The sequence below is a fragment of the Giraffa tippelskirchi genome, chromosome 13, assembly GCF_054371585.1.
Source record: "Giraffa tippelskirchi isolate mGirTip1 chromosome 13, T2T-mGirTip1v1.2.pri, whole genome shotgun sequence".
NCBI lineage: Eukaryota > Metazoa > Chordata > Mammalia > Artiodactyla > Giraffidae > Giraffa > Giraffa tippelskirchi.
Genome location: NC_137287.1, coordinates 105,427,922 through 105,441,455, shown reverse-complemented (window position 1 = coordinate 105,441,455; position 13,534 = coordinate 105,427,922). Strand labels below are relative to the sequence as shown.

At 40.3% G+C, this 13,534-nt stretch overlaps 1 protein-coding gene across 4 annotated transcripts in view; it reads right to left on the bottom strand.

The window, feature by feature from the left end:
• The window catches only part of ASIP (agouti signaling protein), a 173,883-nt gene that overhangs the window by 33,645 nt on the left and 126,704 nt on the right, over positions 1–13,534 (bottom strand). The gene's annotated exons all lie outside the window — the stretch shown is intronic.

The window sequence follows — 13,534 nt, the reverse complement described above, 5'->3', positions numbered from 1 at the left end:
AGAACTGGACATGGAACAACATACTGGTTCCAAATTGGACAAGGAGTACGTCAAGGCTGTATATTGTCACCCTGCTTATTTAACTTCTATGCAGAGTACATCATGAGAAATGCTGGGCTGTATGAAGCACAAGCTGGAATCAAGATTGCCAGGAGAAATATCAATAACCTCAGATATACAGATGATACCACTCTTATGGCAGAAAGTGAAGAAGAATTAAAGAGCCTCTTGATGAAAGTGAAAGAGGAGAGTGAAAAAGTTGGCTTAAAGCTGAATATTCAGAAAACTAAGATCATGGCATCCAGTCCCATCACTTCATGGGAAATAGATGGGGAAACAATGGAAACAGTGGGAGGCTTTAGTCTTCTGGGCTACAAAATCACTGCAGATGGTGATTGCAGCCATGAAATTAAAAATGCTCACTACTTGGAAGAAAAGTTATGACCAACCTAGACAGCATATTAAAAAGCAGAGACACTACTTTGCCAACAAAGGTCCGCCTAGTCAAGGCTATGGTTTTCCCAGTAGTCATGTATGGATGTGAGAGTTGGACTATAAAGAAGGCTGAGCGCCAAAGGATTGATGCTTTTGAACTGTGGTGTTGGAGAAGACTCTTGAGAGTCCCTTGGACTGCAAGGAGATCCAACCAATCCATCCTAAAAGAAAGCAGTCCTGAGTGTTCATTGGAAGGACTGATGTTGAAGCTGAAACTCCCAATACTTTGGCCACCTGATTCGAAAAAAACTGACTCATTTGAAAAGATCCTGATCCTGGGAAAGATTGAGGGTGGGAGGAGAATGGGATGACAGAGTATGAGATAGTTGGATGGCATCACCGACTCAATGGACATGAGTTTGAGTAAACTCTGGGAGTTGGTGATGGACAGGGAGGCCTAGCATGCTGCATGCAGTCCATGGGGTCACAAAGAGTTGGACATGACTGAGCAACTGAACTTAACTGATGTTGAAAGAAAAGAGCATATACCAGAAAATCTGGGTTTCATATCGAGCTCTGCCATTCATTAGCTAGCTATGTAATTTTGAACCTAAACCTCTCTGAATCCCTCATCTGAGAGGGGGATATCTCACAAGGGGATATCTTCTTATTGTGAGAAATTTATTCATTTAACAAACACTTATTAAATACCCATAAACAGGACTTCCATGGTGGCTCAGGGTAAAGAATCCGCCTGCCAAATCAGCAGACATGGGTTTGATTCGTTGGACAGGAAGATCCCCTGGAAGAGGATATGGCAACCCACTCCAGTATTCTTGCCTGGGAAATCTCATGGACAGAGGAGCAGGTTACAGTTCACGGGGTCGCAAGAGTTGGACACAACTTAGTGACTAACCAACAACAATCCATAAACAGCTCCAAACATAGTGCAAGGTACATAATAGCTGCTTAATATTAATTTCCTCTTTCTTAAAGTTGGCTAGGTCTTATGAATGCATTCCAAGTACAGATAATTAAGATCTCTCTACAAGAATATTGACATTTCTGTTAGTTTTGCAGACCCACATGGTTTTCCCACATTGGGTAGAGTTGAGTAACTCACCTCTCAAGAGCCCTTTGGCTGGTTTTCACAAAAGGGCTATAATATGGGCTTCCCTGGTAGCTCAGCTGGTAAAGAATCCGCCTGCAATGTGGGAGACCTAGGTTCGATCCCTGGGTTGGGAAGATCCCCTGGAGAAGGGAACGGCTACACACTCCAGTATTCTGGCCTGAAGAATACAGTCCATGGGGTTGCAAAGTGTCGGACATGAGTGAGTGACTTTCACTTCACTTCACTTCAGTGCTATAATACAGGTACTTTGAAGTGTGGGATTTGGGAATCTTTCCAAGGTCAAGGGGCATGTCACAGAGTTGTGATGATCTGATGAGAAGATGCTTGTGAACTATGTCTAAAAACTCTGTAATACTCACCTAGTACATGATATTTCCAGGAAAGAGTCTGAATAGGCCATTGGGCTCAGGTTTCAATTTTCTGTGTGGGGTGAGCTGGCAGGGAGGTCATGTGGTTTGCCTGGGGTGGTGATGGCACGGTTTCTGCACCACATCTGGAACTTATTAGAATAGTTTTTCTGAGGGCATATGCATCTCTGCTGATTGGAAGAAAGTGACTTTGAGGGACCTCCCTGGCAGTCCAGTGGTTAAGACTCCATCTTCCAGTGCAGGATGTACAGGTTCAACCCCGAGCTAAGATCCCACAAGCCTCTTGACCAAAAACCCCAAACATAAAACAGAAGCAATACTGTAACAAATTCAATAAAGACTTAAAAATGGTCTACATAAACAAAAAGAAAGTGGCTTTGAGAGGTGAGGCCTGAACCACCCTTTCAGAGACAAGAGCCTAACTTCCTCTGGTGTTATTTGAAAAAATTAAAAGTGCTAGTTGCTCAGTCATGTCTGACTCTTTTCAACCAAATGGACTGATGGACCCAGAAACTGAACCCATCTTAGCCCTCTAGGCTCCCCTGTCCATGGAATTCCCCAGGCAAGAATACTGGAGTGGGTAGCCATTCCCTTCTCCAGGGGATCTTCCTAACCAGGGATTGAATCCAGATCTCCCTCATTATTGGAGAAGGCAATGGCACCCCACTCCAGTACTCTTGCCTGGAAAATCCCATGGACGGAGGAGGCTGGTAGGCTACAGCCCATGGAGTCCCTAAGAGTCGGACACGACTGAGCGACTTCACTTTCACTTTTCCCTTTCATGCACTGAAGAAGGAAATGGCAACCCACTCCAGTATTCTTGCCTGGAGAATCCCAGGGACGGCGGAGCCTGGTGGGCTGCTGTCCATGGGGTCGCACAGAGTCGGACACGACTGAAGCGACTTAGCAGCTCCCTCATTATAGGCAAATTCTTTACTGTCTGAGCCACCAGGGTGCTATCTAAGGGGCTTCAAATCCTTCTATCCAAAAATATCTTCCTTAATGAAATCTTACGTCTTCTGGAATCAGCACCACTCTTTAAGAGTCTTCCAGAGACTGGAAATTATTGCCTTGAATTTCAGCTGAATAATGCCCTTGGCTTGCTTTCATGTTTTGCCACATCAGTTGCTGTTCAGTCGCTCAGTCATGTCCGACTCTTTGAGACCCCATGGACTGTAGCACATCAGGCCTCCTTGTCCATCACCAACTCCTGGAGCTTACTCAAACTCATGTCCAATGAGTTGGTGATGCCATCCAACCATCTCATTCTCTGTCATTCCCTTCTCCTCCTGCCTTCAATCTTTCCCAGCATCAGAGTCTTTTAAAATGAGTCAGTTCTTTGCATCAGGTGGCCAAAGTATTGGAGCTTCAGCCTCAGCATTAGTCCCTCCAATGAATATTCAGAGTGATTTCTTTTAGAATTGACTGGTTTGATCTCCTTGCAGTCCAAGGGACTCCCAAGAGTCTTCTCCAACACCACAGTTCAAAAGCATTAATTCTTCGGTACTCAGCCTTTTTCATGGTCTGATACTCACATTCATACATGACTACTAGAAAAACCACAGCTTTGACTATACAGACCTTTGTTGGCAAAGTAATGTCTCTGCTTTTTAATATATTGTCTAGGTTTAATCTCTAAACAATAAATAGTCTAATTTAGCCTAATTTTGAACTTTATTTAAATGGAGTCCTATAACTTTAGCTTATGTGACTTGCTTCTTTTGTTTTACCTTTTAATGTGTGAAGTTGTGGTTTAGTTACTTTTCCACAATTTATTTATCTGTATTTCACTGGGATGATCATGTGAGTTGCTCCCAGTGTGGACAATTAATAACAGTGGGGCTCTGAATATTTTTTTTTCTCTGAATGTTATTGAGTAAGTCTCCTGGGCACACACAGTGGTTACTCTACATACTCATTTAGAAATGGAACTGATTGGTTTTAAAGATATATGCATGCTCAACTTAATTAGATAATGCCCAACTGTTCTCTACCATGATTTTACCAATTTAACACTCCAGTCAGGAGTGAATATGAACTGTTCTTGCCCCATTATGTTACCAATATTTGGTTATTTTTTGACTTTAAAAAATTTGCCCATCCTGTATAAAATAGTACTTCATTACAATGTGAATTTACATTTTCTTGATTACCAAAGAGACTGAGCATTCCCTTCATATTCTTATGGGTATTTGAATTTTCTTTTTTATTAAATTCCAGTTCATGTCTTCTCCCCACTGTTCCATTGATTGTCTTTTTCTTATTGACTCATAAGTATCTTGTGTACTAATCCTTTGTCGGTTATATGTATTGCAAATATTTTCTTTCAATTTGTGGCCTATTCTTTTACTCTCTTTATGGTATTTTAGATGAATAAATTCTTAAGTCTAATGTAGTAAAATATATTTTTCTTTCTGTATGTTTAAGAAATCTTAATCTTTTCCTTCCCATGGTCATAAAGATATTTTTCTATATTGTCTTCTAAAAGTTTTATAGTTTTACCTTTCACATTAAAATCTCTTTAACTTTTTATAGTGGATAATTTTAAATATATGCAAAACTAGGACTTCTCTGGTAGCTCGGTGGATAGGAATCTGCCTGCCAATGCAGGGGACACTGGTTCCATCTGTGCTCTGGGAAGATTCCACATGCCTCGGAGCCACTATGACCATGCACCACATCTACTAGCCTGCATACTGCAACTACTGAAGCCCAAAAGCCCTAACACCCGTGCACTGCAACAAGAGAAGCTGCTGCAATGAGACGCCCGTGCCACAACTGGAGAGTAGCCCTCACTCACTGCAACTAGAGAAAGCCCACACAAAAGCAGGGAAGATCCAGCAGAGCCAAGAAATAAAATAAATAAAATTTAAAATACATGCAAAAATAGAGAAAATAGTGTATTAAACCTTTTATTACCTTTGCCTAGCATCAAAAATATATACACTGGGGACAATCTTGTTTTATCCATACTCCCATCCTCTACATTCACTTGTTGTTGTTCAATCGCTCAGTCATGTCCAACTCTTTGAGATCCCATGGACTGCAGCACGCTAGGCTTTCCGGTCCTTCACCGTCTCCCAAAGTTTGCACAAACTCATGTCCATTGAGTCGGTTATACCATCCAACCATCTATTCCTCTGTTGTTCCCTTCTCCTACTGCCCTGGATCTTTCCCAGTATCAGGATCTAATTTTTTTTTATCATTTATAAAAAATGTTACATTGTTTATTTTTACATTTTCTTTTGTTTACTTAATTTTATCAATGGCTTCCAAAACACCAAATTTTGGCTTTGTTCATCTTCTTCAGTGTATATTTGCTTTCTTTTTCATTAATTTCTGCTTTTTTTCCCTTTGCTTTCTTAGAATTTATTCTGCTATTTTTTTCCTTAACTTCATATGTTGGATGCTTAACTCTGTACTTTTAAGACTTTCTTCCTTTTTTTCCTTTGTGTGTGTCCTCAGTTGCTCAGTCATATCAGACTCTTTGTAACACTTTGGACAGGCTCCTCTGTGCAGGGAATTTTTCAGGCAAGCAAACTGGAGTGGGTTGTCATTTCCTTCTCCATGGAATCTTCCTGAAACATTGCAGGCGGAGTCTTTACTGCTGAACCATCAGGCAAGCCCCCTTTTCTCCCTTTAAGGATATGAATTGCCCTCTAAACAGTGGTTGATTGCATCTCACCATTTGGATGCATAGTAGTTTTACTACCATTCAGTTATAAGTATTTTCTAGTTTACATTATAATTGCCTATGAGTTAAGTTTTAAATTTCATAAATATGTGACGTTTTTAAAACTTTTGTTATTGGTTTCTAAACTAATTGCATTGTAGTTCCATAATGTGGTCTGTTTGATACTAACCACTTAAAATAAGTTTAGCCTCACCTTATGGCCAGCATTTGTTCAGTTTTCATAAATAAATATTCCAAGGGTACTTTAAGAATGTTTTCTGCAGTCATTAGGTGCAATGCTCTTTTTTCCCCTGTCCTAGAGAGTGTCCCCTTGATCTCCAGCAGCTTAGAGATCATTTAAGTCACAACAATGGAAGAGGCTGTTTTTTCTGATGCCAGTGACTCTTTGGCACTTAACTCTAGAAAGAATATTTCCCAAAGATGCACCAAGCACCATTTTGCCAGACATGTTACAGTGTCAATAAAGTCTCCTTCAGACCTCACTTCTGCCTTAGCACATATTTACACTGTCTCCTTCTCTGTGTTTGCAGATTTCAGACTTTACCTTGCCTCACTCATGATCTGGTTCTTTCATCACTCCTCAATGGCTTTGGAGGAAGCAGATTTTCACAAAAACTTTTGTGGTTATTGATTTCCAAGGAAATAGTATGTGACAGCTAGCCCTATGCCAACTAACTAGTAGGTGTGCAATAAAAATTTTTGAATGGAAAAACTAAAAATATAATACAATGTCAAAACTGAAGTTCATTTACTAAAAATTATAACAAAGGCAGAACATCTCATTTAAATGCTTAAGAACTAGAATATAAGCTAATATAAATTTAGAACATTAATTCACAAATTGCTTAATTATTCTTTTTCCACTAAGAATATAAACTACCTATCATTCCATCTTTAGTCACAGAATGCACACATGTGTAACACACACACATAGAAGTGACAGCAGCTTAAAATTAATATAGTGAAGGCATTTCGTGTACCTGAGGTTAGATTTTAAAGTCAGTTTATATAGCAAAAGGGGAAAACATGTACACCCATGGTGGATTCATGTTAATGTATGGCAAAACAAGTACAATACTGTAAAGTTAAAAAATAGAAAATAAACTAATTTAAAAGAACAAAAGAAAATAAAGATTCAATGCCTCCCTTCTTGAAAAAAAAAAAAAAATTTCACACAGTCAAAACTGCCCTTGAAATCCCATAAGAAGATGCTGTGTTGTCTTCATATAGTTTACATAGCCAGTTTTTCTCCAATGTCAGAATAGACTGCTGTTACTTCAGCAAATTTGGAAAATTCAGCAATGGCCACAGGCCTGGAAAAGGTCAGTTTTTAGTCCAATCCCAAAGAAGGGCAGTGCCAAAGAATGCTCAAACTACCAGACAATTGCACATAGATCACACACTAGCAAGGCAACGCTCAAAATCCTTCAAACTAGGCTTCAGCAATACATGAACCAAGAACTTCCAGACGTACAAACTGGGTTTAGAAAAGGCAGAGGAGCCCGAGACCAAATTGCCAACATCTGTTGGATCATAGAAAAAGCAAGGGAATTCCACAAAAATTTCTGCTTCATTGACTATGCTAAAGCCTTTGACTGTGTGGATCACAACAAATTGTGGAAAACTGTTAAAGAAACTGTAATACCAGATCACCCTGCTTCTTGAGAAACCTGTATGCAGGTCAAAAAGTAGCAGTTAGAACTGGACATGGAACAACAGTTGGTTCAAAACTGGGAAAGGAGAACTTCAAGGCTATATATTGTCACCCTGCTTATTTAACTTAAATGCAGAGTACATCATGAGAAATGCCGGGCTGGATGAATCACAAACTGGAATCAAAATTGTTGCGAGAAATATCAATAACCTCAGATATGCAGATGATACCACCCTAATGGCAGAAAGTGAAGAGGAACTGAAGAGCCTCCTGATGAGGGTGAAAGAGGAGACTGAAAAAGCTGGCTTAAAATTCAACATTCAAAAAACTAAGATCATGACATCCAGTCCCATCACCTCATGGTAAATAGATGGGAAAACAATGGAAACAGTGACAGACTATTTTCTTGGGCTCCAAAATCACTGCAGGGTGACTGCAGCCATGAAATGAAAAGATGCTTGCTCCTTGTAAGAAAAGCCATGACCAACTTAGACAGCATATTAAAAAGCAGAGTCATCACTTTGCCAACAAAGGTCCATCTAGTCAGAGCTATGTTTTTTCCAGTAGTCATATATGGATGTGAGTGCTGGACCATAAAGAAGGCTGAGCACCAAAGAATGAATGCTTTCAAACTGGTGCTGGAGAAGACTCTTGAGAGTCCCTTGGACAGCAAGCAGATCAAACAAGTCAATCCTAAAGGAAATCAACCCTGAATATTCATTGGAAGGTCTGATGCTGAAGCTGAGCTACAGTATTTTGGCCACCTGATGTGAAGAGCTGTCTCATTGGAAAAGACCCTGATGCTGGGAAAGAATGAGGGCAGTAAGAGGAGCGGGCAACAGAGGATGAGATGGTTGGATGGCATCACTGACTCAATGGACATGAGTTTGAGCAAACTCTGGGAAATGGTGAGGGACAGGAAAGCCTGGCGTGCTATAGTCCATGGGATCACAAAGAGTTGGACGAGACTTGGTGATTGAACAACAGCTTCAGTTAAGCACCAGATTAAAGAGTTGGTTTGCATTTAGGGGTCATGGTTCTTTCATCATCAGACTCAGTTAGCTTAGGTAAGAAGCTCGTCAAAAAGAATTGAGAGAGCCTGAGGAAATAGCAGATTCTTCCCTCTCATTTAACACTCATAATAACAGTATTAAATGGAACAATGGAGAAATCCCCAGCACTATTTAAGTCCCTCCCTCTCTTCCTTCTTTCCTTTCCTTTTTGCTTGCAGTATGAAGGAGTTCTGTAAGGTTCTCTGGAAAGAGGCATCTTCAGGCACCTTTAATAGTCTTTTTATGATATAAAGTCTTAAAAGAACAGATCTTAAGTGAGTATGTTTCTGACATGAGAGCAGGTAATGAACTAGCAATTTTTGGACAGGGTTGACTTTCCTGAAGGTAAAATCACACAAAGTAAACATCTAGGTTCTTGATGAGCTTCCATATATAAATTCACTCAATTTCAATAATTTCACCAAATTAAAATATTTGTTGAGCATCTACTTTATGTCAAGTATCATGGGCACTGGAGAGACAATTCAGATAATTGATCACTAAGATGATCATTCAATCCTTTTGGCAACTTTTGCTTAATCCTTTGTATTCAATCACTTAGTCATGTTCAACTCTTTGCAACCCCATTGACTGTAGTCTGCCAGGCTCCTCTGTCCATGGAGTTTTCCAGGTAAGCATACTGGAGTGAGTTGCCATTTCCTACTCCAGCTTAATCCTTTAGTACTCTGTAAACCCCTCCTTTCTTACATTGCTCAAAGTGAAAGGGATTTTAGTTAATGGCAGCCTAAGAGATATAAATAGCAACCCAAGACTCAGGTTACCATCTTATAATCCTTATTAGCTTTTTTACTTTCTAGAAAGAACTTGATATGGCCTAGCCAAGCAGTAATAATAATAACAGCTACCAAATAGTGATTTCTTACCATGTACCAGCCATGGTGCTAAGAACTTTATTTATCTTATCTCAGTTAACTCTCACAATGACTATGTGTGTCTCAGTTGCTCAGTTGTATCGGACTCTTTTTGAGCCCATGGACTGTAGCCCACCAGGCTCCTCTGTCCATGGGATTCTCCAGGCAAGAATACTAGAGTGGGTTGCCATTTCTTTCTCCAGTCAGTCTTCCGAACCCGGGGATCAAACCAAGGTCTCCTGAATTGCAGGCAGATTCTTTACCATCTGAGCCACTAGGGAAGCCCCCACAATGACTATAAACTAGGAATTATTCTCATTTAACCATTGAGAAGACAGAGGCACAGAGCAGTTTAATGGTTTGTTTTGAACTATTTCAATACACTGCCTCTCAAATTTCCCTTATACCACACAGAGGGAAACGTAGTTGTTAAAAGCTCTACAGGTGTGCAGCCTAGTGGTGATCCTATAGGCAAAACAAGTTATAGAAGATAAAATAAGACTACAGATCATTATAGATTTTAGATGGAGAAGGAAATGGCAACCCACTCCAGTGTTCTTGCCTGGAGAATTCCAGGGATGGCGGAGCCTAGTGGGCTGCCGTCTATGGGGTCGCACAGAGTCGGACACAACAGAAGCGACTTAGCAGCAGCATAGATTTTAGAAGATTTTGTTCCTGATTTCAAGGAGCTCATCTCCTATCCTCCTAAGATGAGTCAAGAAAATATTTCAATGAAGAAATAGGTTCAGTGTGATCCTGGGGTCAGACTGCAGGTCAGGGCCAGAGCTCCCAGTGCTAAACTGGTGTTGTTCTTCTGTCCCTTTCAGAGACCCCAGTTCTGTCACAACTACATATCTTCATTTTTACCCACTGCTCCCATGGCCATTCTATGAACTCCAGAGGCACCACAGAGACCCCAGTCTGATTTTCTCCAGGAAACAATGGGACAGAGTTTGAGGAACTTCCCTTGTTTTCTCTGTAATTGCAGGTTTAGGAGAGTTTGGATTGAAACTGGGAGAAAGAGAAAAAAATTTCGTTTCCAGTTATGAAGGAAAATCTTTAGGGAAAGGTTTTATAACATCTCAGTCACAACTGGAACGAAGAGCCATCTATTTGAGGCACAGACCATTTGACAGACTTTCACCACAGACATTTCCTTGTTTTTACAGAACTAACTGGATCATGAATTGTAGAAAGATTCAGAGTTATATAACCATTGAATAATAGGAGCAAATTCTACCACTTGGTTTCATGGGTATTATGAACTTTTGAACTTATTGGAGATGCCAGAAGGCATGGTGGTTTAAAGCTACTCTTTACTGCTTCAATTCCTATAGTAGTTACACAACGAGATGGTATTCAGTTCAGTTCAGTTGCTCAGTCATGTCTGACTCTTTGTGATCCCATGGACTGCAGCACGCCAGTCTTCCCTGTCCATCACCAACTCCCAGAGCTTGCTCAAACTCATGTGCATTGAGTCGGTGATGCCATCCAATCATCTCATCCTCTGTCGTCCCCTTCTCCTCCTGCCCTCAATCTTTCCCACCATCAGGGTCTTTTTCAACGAGTCAGTTCTTTGCATCAGGTGGCCAAAGTATTGGAGTTTCAGCTTCAGCATCAGTCCTTCCAATGAATATTCAGGACTGATTTCCTTTAGGTTTGACTGATTTGATCCCCTTGCAAGTCTGAGGGACTCACAAGAGTCTTCTCCAACACCACAGTTCAAAAGCATCAATTCTTCAGTGCTCAGCTTTCTTTATGGCCCAACTGTCACATCCATACATGACTAATGGAAAAACCATAGCTTTGACTAGATGGACCTTTGTCGGCAAAGTAATGTCTCTGCTTTTTAATATGCTGTCTAGGTTGGTCATAGCTTTTCTTCCAAGGAGCAAGTGTCTTAATTTCATGGCTGCAGTCACCATCTGCAGTGATTTTGGAGCCCAAGAAAATAAAGTCTGCCACTGTTCCCACTGTTTCCCCATCTATTTGCCATGAAATGATGGGACCAGATGCCATGATCTTAGTTTTCTGAATGTTGAGTTTTAAGCCAGCTTTTTTCACTCTCCTCTTTCACCCTCATCAAGAAGCTCTTTAGTTCCTCTTCACTTTCTGTCATCTGCATATCTGAGGTTATTGATATTTCTCCTGACAATCTTGATTCCAGCTTGTGCTTCATCCAACCCAGCATTTCATATAATGTACTCTGCATATAAGTTAAATAAGTAGGGTGACAATATACAGCCTTGACATACTCCTTTCCCAATTTGGAACCAGTCTGTTGTTTCATGTCCGGTTCTAACTGTTGCTTCTTCACCTGCATACAGATTTCTCAGGAGGCAGGTAAGGTGGTCTGGTATTCCCGTCCCTTTCAGAATTTTCCACAGTTTGTTGTGATCCACATAGTCAAAGGCTTTGACGTAGTCGGTAAAGCAGAAGTAAATGTTTTTCTGGAACTCTCTTGCTTTTACAATGATCCAAGGGATGTTGGCAATTTGATCTCTGGTTCCTCTGCTTTTTCTAAATCCAGCTGGTATTAGCCTCAAACAGTTTTGCCTGGCTGTTGCTTTTTTGTTACCTAATTAACACATCTTCTGACCTCCTAAACTGGATTGTGTGTGTGTGTGCGTGCGTGTTAGTCACTCAGTTGTGTCCAACTGTTTTCAATCCCGTGGACTGTAGCCTACCAGGCTCATCTGTCCATGGAATCCTCCAGGCAAGAATACTGGAGTGGGTTGCCATTCCCTTCTCTAAGGGATCTTCCTGACCAAGGGATCGAAACCTAGTCTCCTGCACTGCAGGCAGATTCTTTATCATCTGAGCCACCAGAGAAGACCCAAACTGGGTTAGGGTTCACCAGTGTACATTCTCACAGCAACCTGTACTTTTCTTTCTTAGAGTGAATAAAATTACAGTTATTTGTGTATGTGTGTAGTGCCTGTATTTCTCTTGTAGAATATAAGCTCCATGAAGAAAGGCATCTAAATACATTGTTTGCCACAATATCCCCAGGTCCTAGTGCAGGGCCTGACCCCAGAGATGCTCAATTAATGTCCAGTGAGAAGTGAATGAATTCGTAAGTTAAGAATCACAGAATTTAAGAACTGAGAGGGATGTTATGAGTCTGTTTAGTCCAACCCTCTCAGTTTATATAATAGAAAACTGAGTTCCAGAGAAATAAAGAGATTTACCCATTGTTACATACTGTTGTGTGGCACGGTCACGACTAAAACTTGGCCTCTTTAATTACCCTTCCTCTACCTTATTGCATTTATGGTTAGTTAAAAGTTTTAGACTGAGGGCATCGACCAGAAATTATGGATGTCGTGTGTTGAATAGTATCTTTCTCAAAATTCATGTCCACCTGAAACCTCAGAATATGACCTTATTTTTTTCTTAACTATTTCCTGAAACACTGTAGTTTATCCTTTTGATTCACCAAAAGACCTTATGTAAATATAGTCTTTTCTCTAAGATGTAAGCAGATCCTGTGTTTAATATAGTGCTTTGAGATTTACAAAAATGTCAGGCAACTTGCTTGTTGAACTCAAGATAGTAACAACATGTTATCTAAAAATAAACTGACAGCTTACTCTGTGCCAGGTGGTGCTAAGCACTTTACATGCTTTATCTCATTTAATCTTCACAACAATTCTAGGTTCTATTATTTTATAATGGGTAAACTGGAGTTTAGCAAGATGAAGAAAATCATTCACAGTTATACAACCATAAAATTGATGGAGCAGTTAATCTTACTCCAGAGACTTTTCCCTTAAACAGTATACCACAAGAAGAGAATCTCCATGTTATCATTTCTATTACCGCAAATGAAATTTGCTTTTTCTGTTTTTTTGCTTAGGCATCCACCTGGGCCCCCCTTGTGACCACCATATTAGTTATGAGAACCAATGTAAACACACTTCATGTTGTTTGCTATACAGTGAGCAATAAAGTACTCTGTTTATGACTCAGGAGTCGTGAGTCTCTTGCCAGCAACATGTTAACGTTAGTTTGTGTAAGATAAAAGAAAATATCTATATTGGTCTCTGCATGCTCCCCTCCCCAACTTCCTGGTGCAGAGTTCTTAAAACCCTTATAATTTCCTAAGTGATAAGAACACTAGTTGGACCATAAAAAAAGGCTGAGCGCTGAAGAATTGCTGCTTTTGAATCGTGGTGCTGGAGAAGACTGTTGAGAGTCCCTTGGACAGCAAGGAGATCAAATCAGTCAATCCTAAAGGAAATCAACCCTGAATATTCACTGAAAGGTTTGATGCTGAAGCTGAAGCTTCAATACTTTGGCTACCTCATGCAAAGAGCTGACTCAT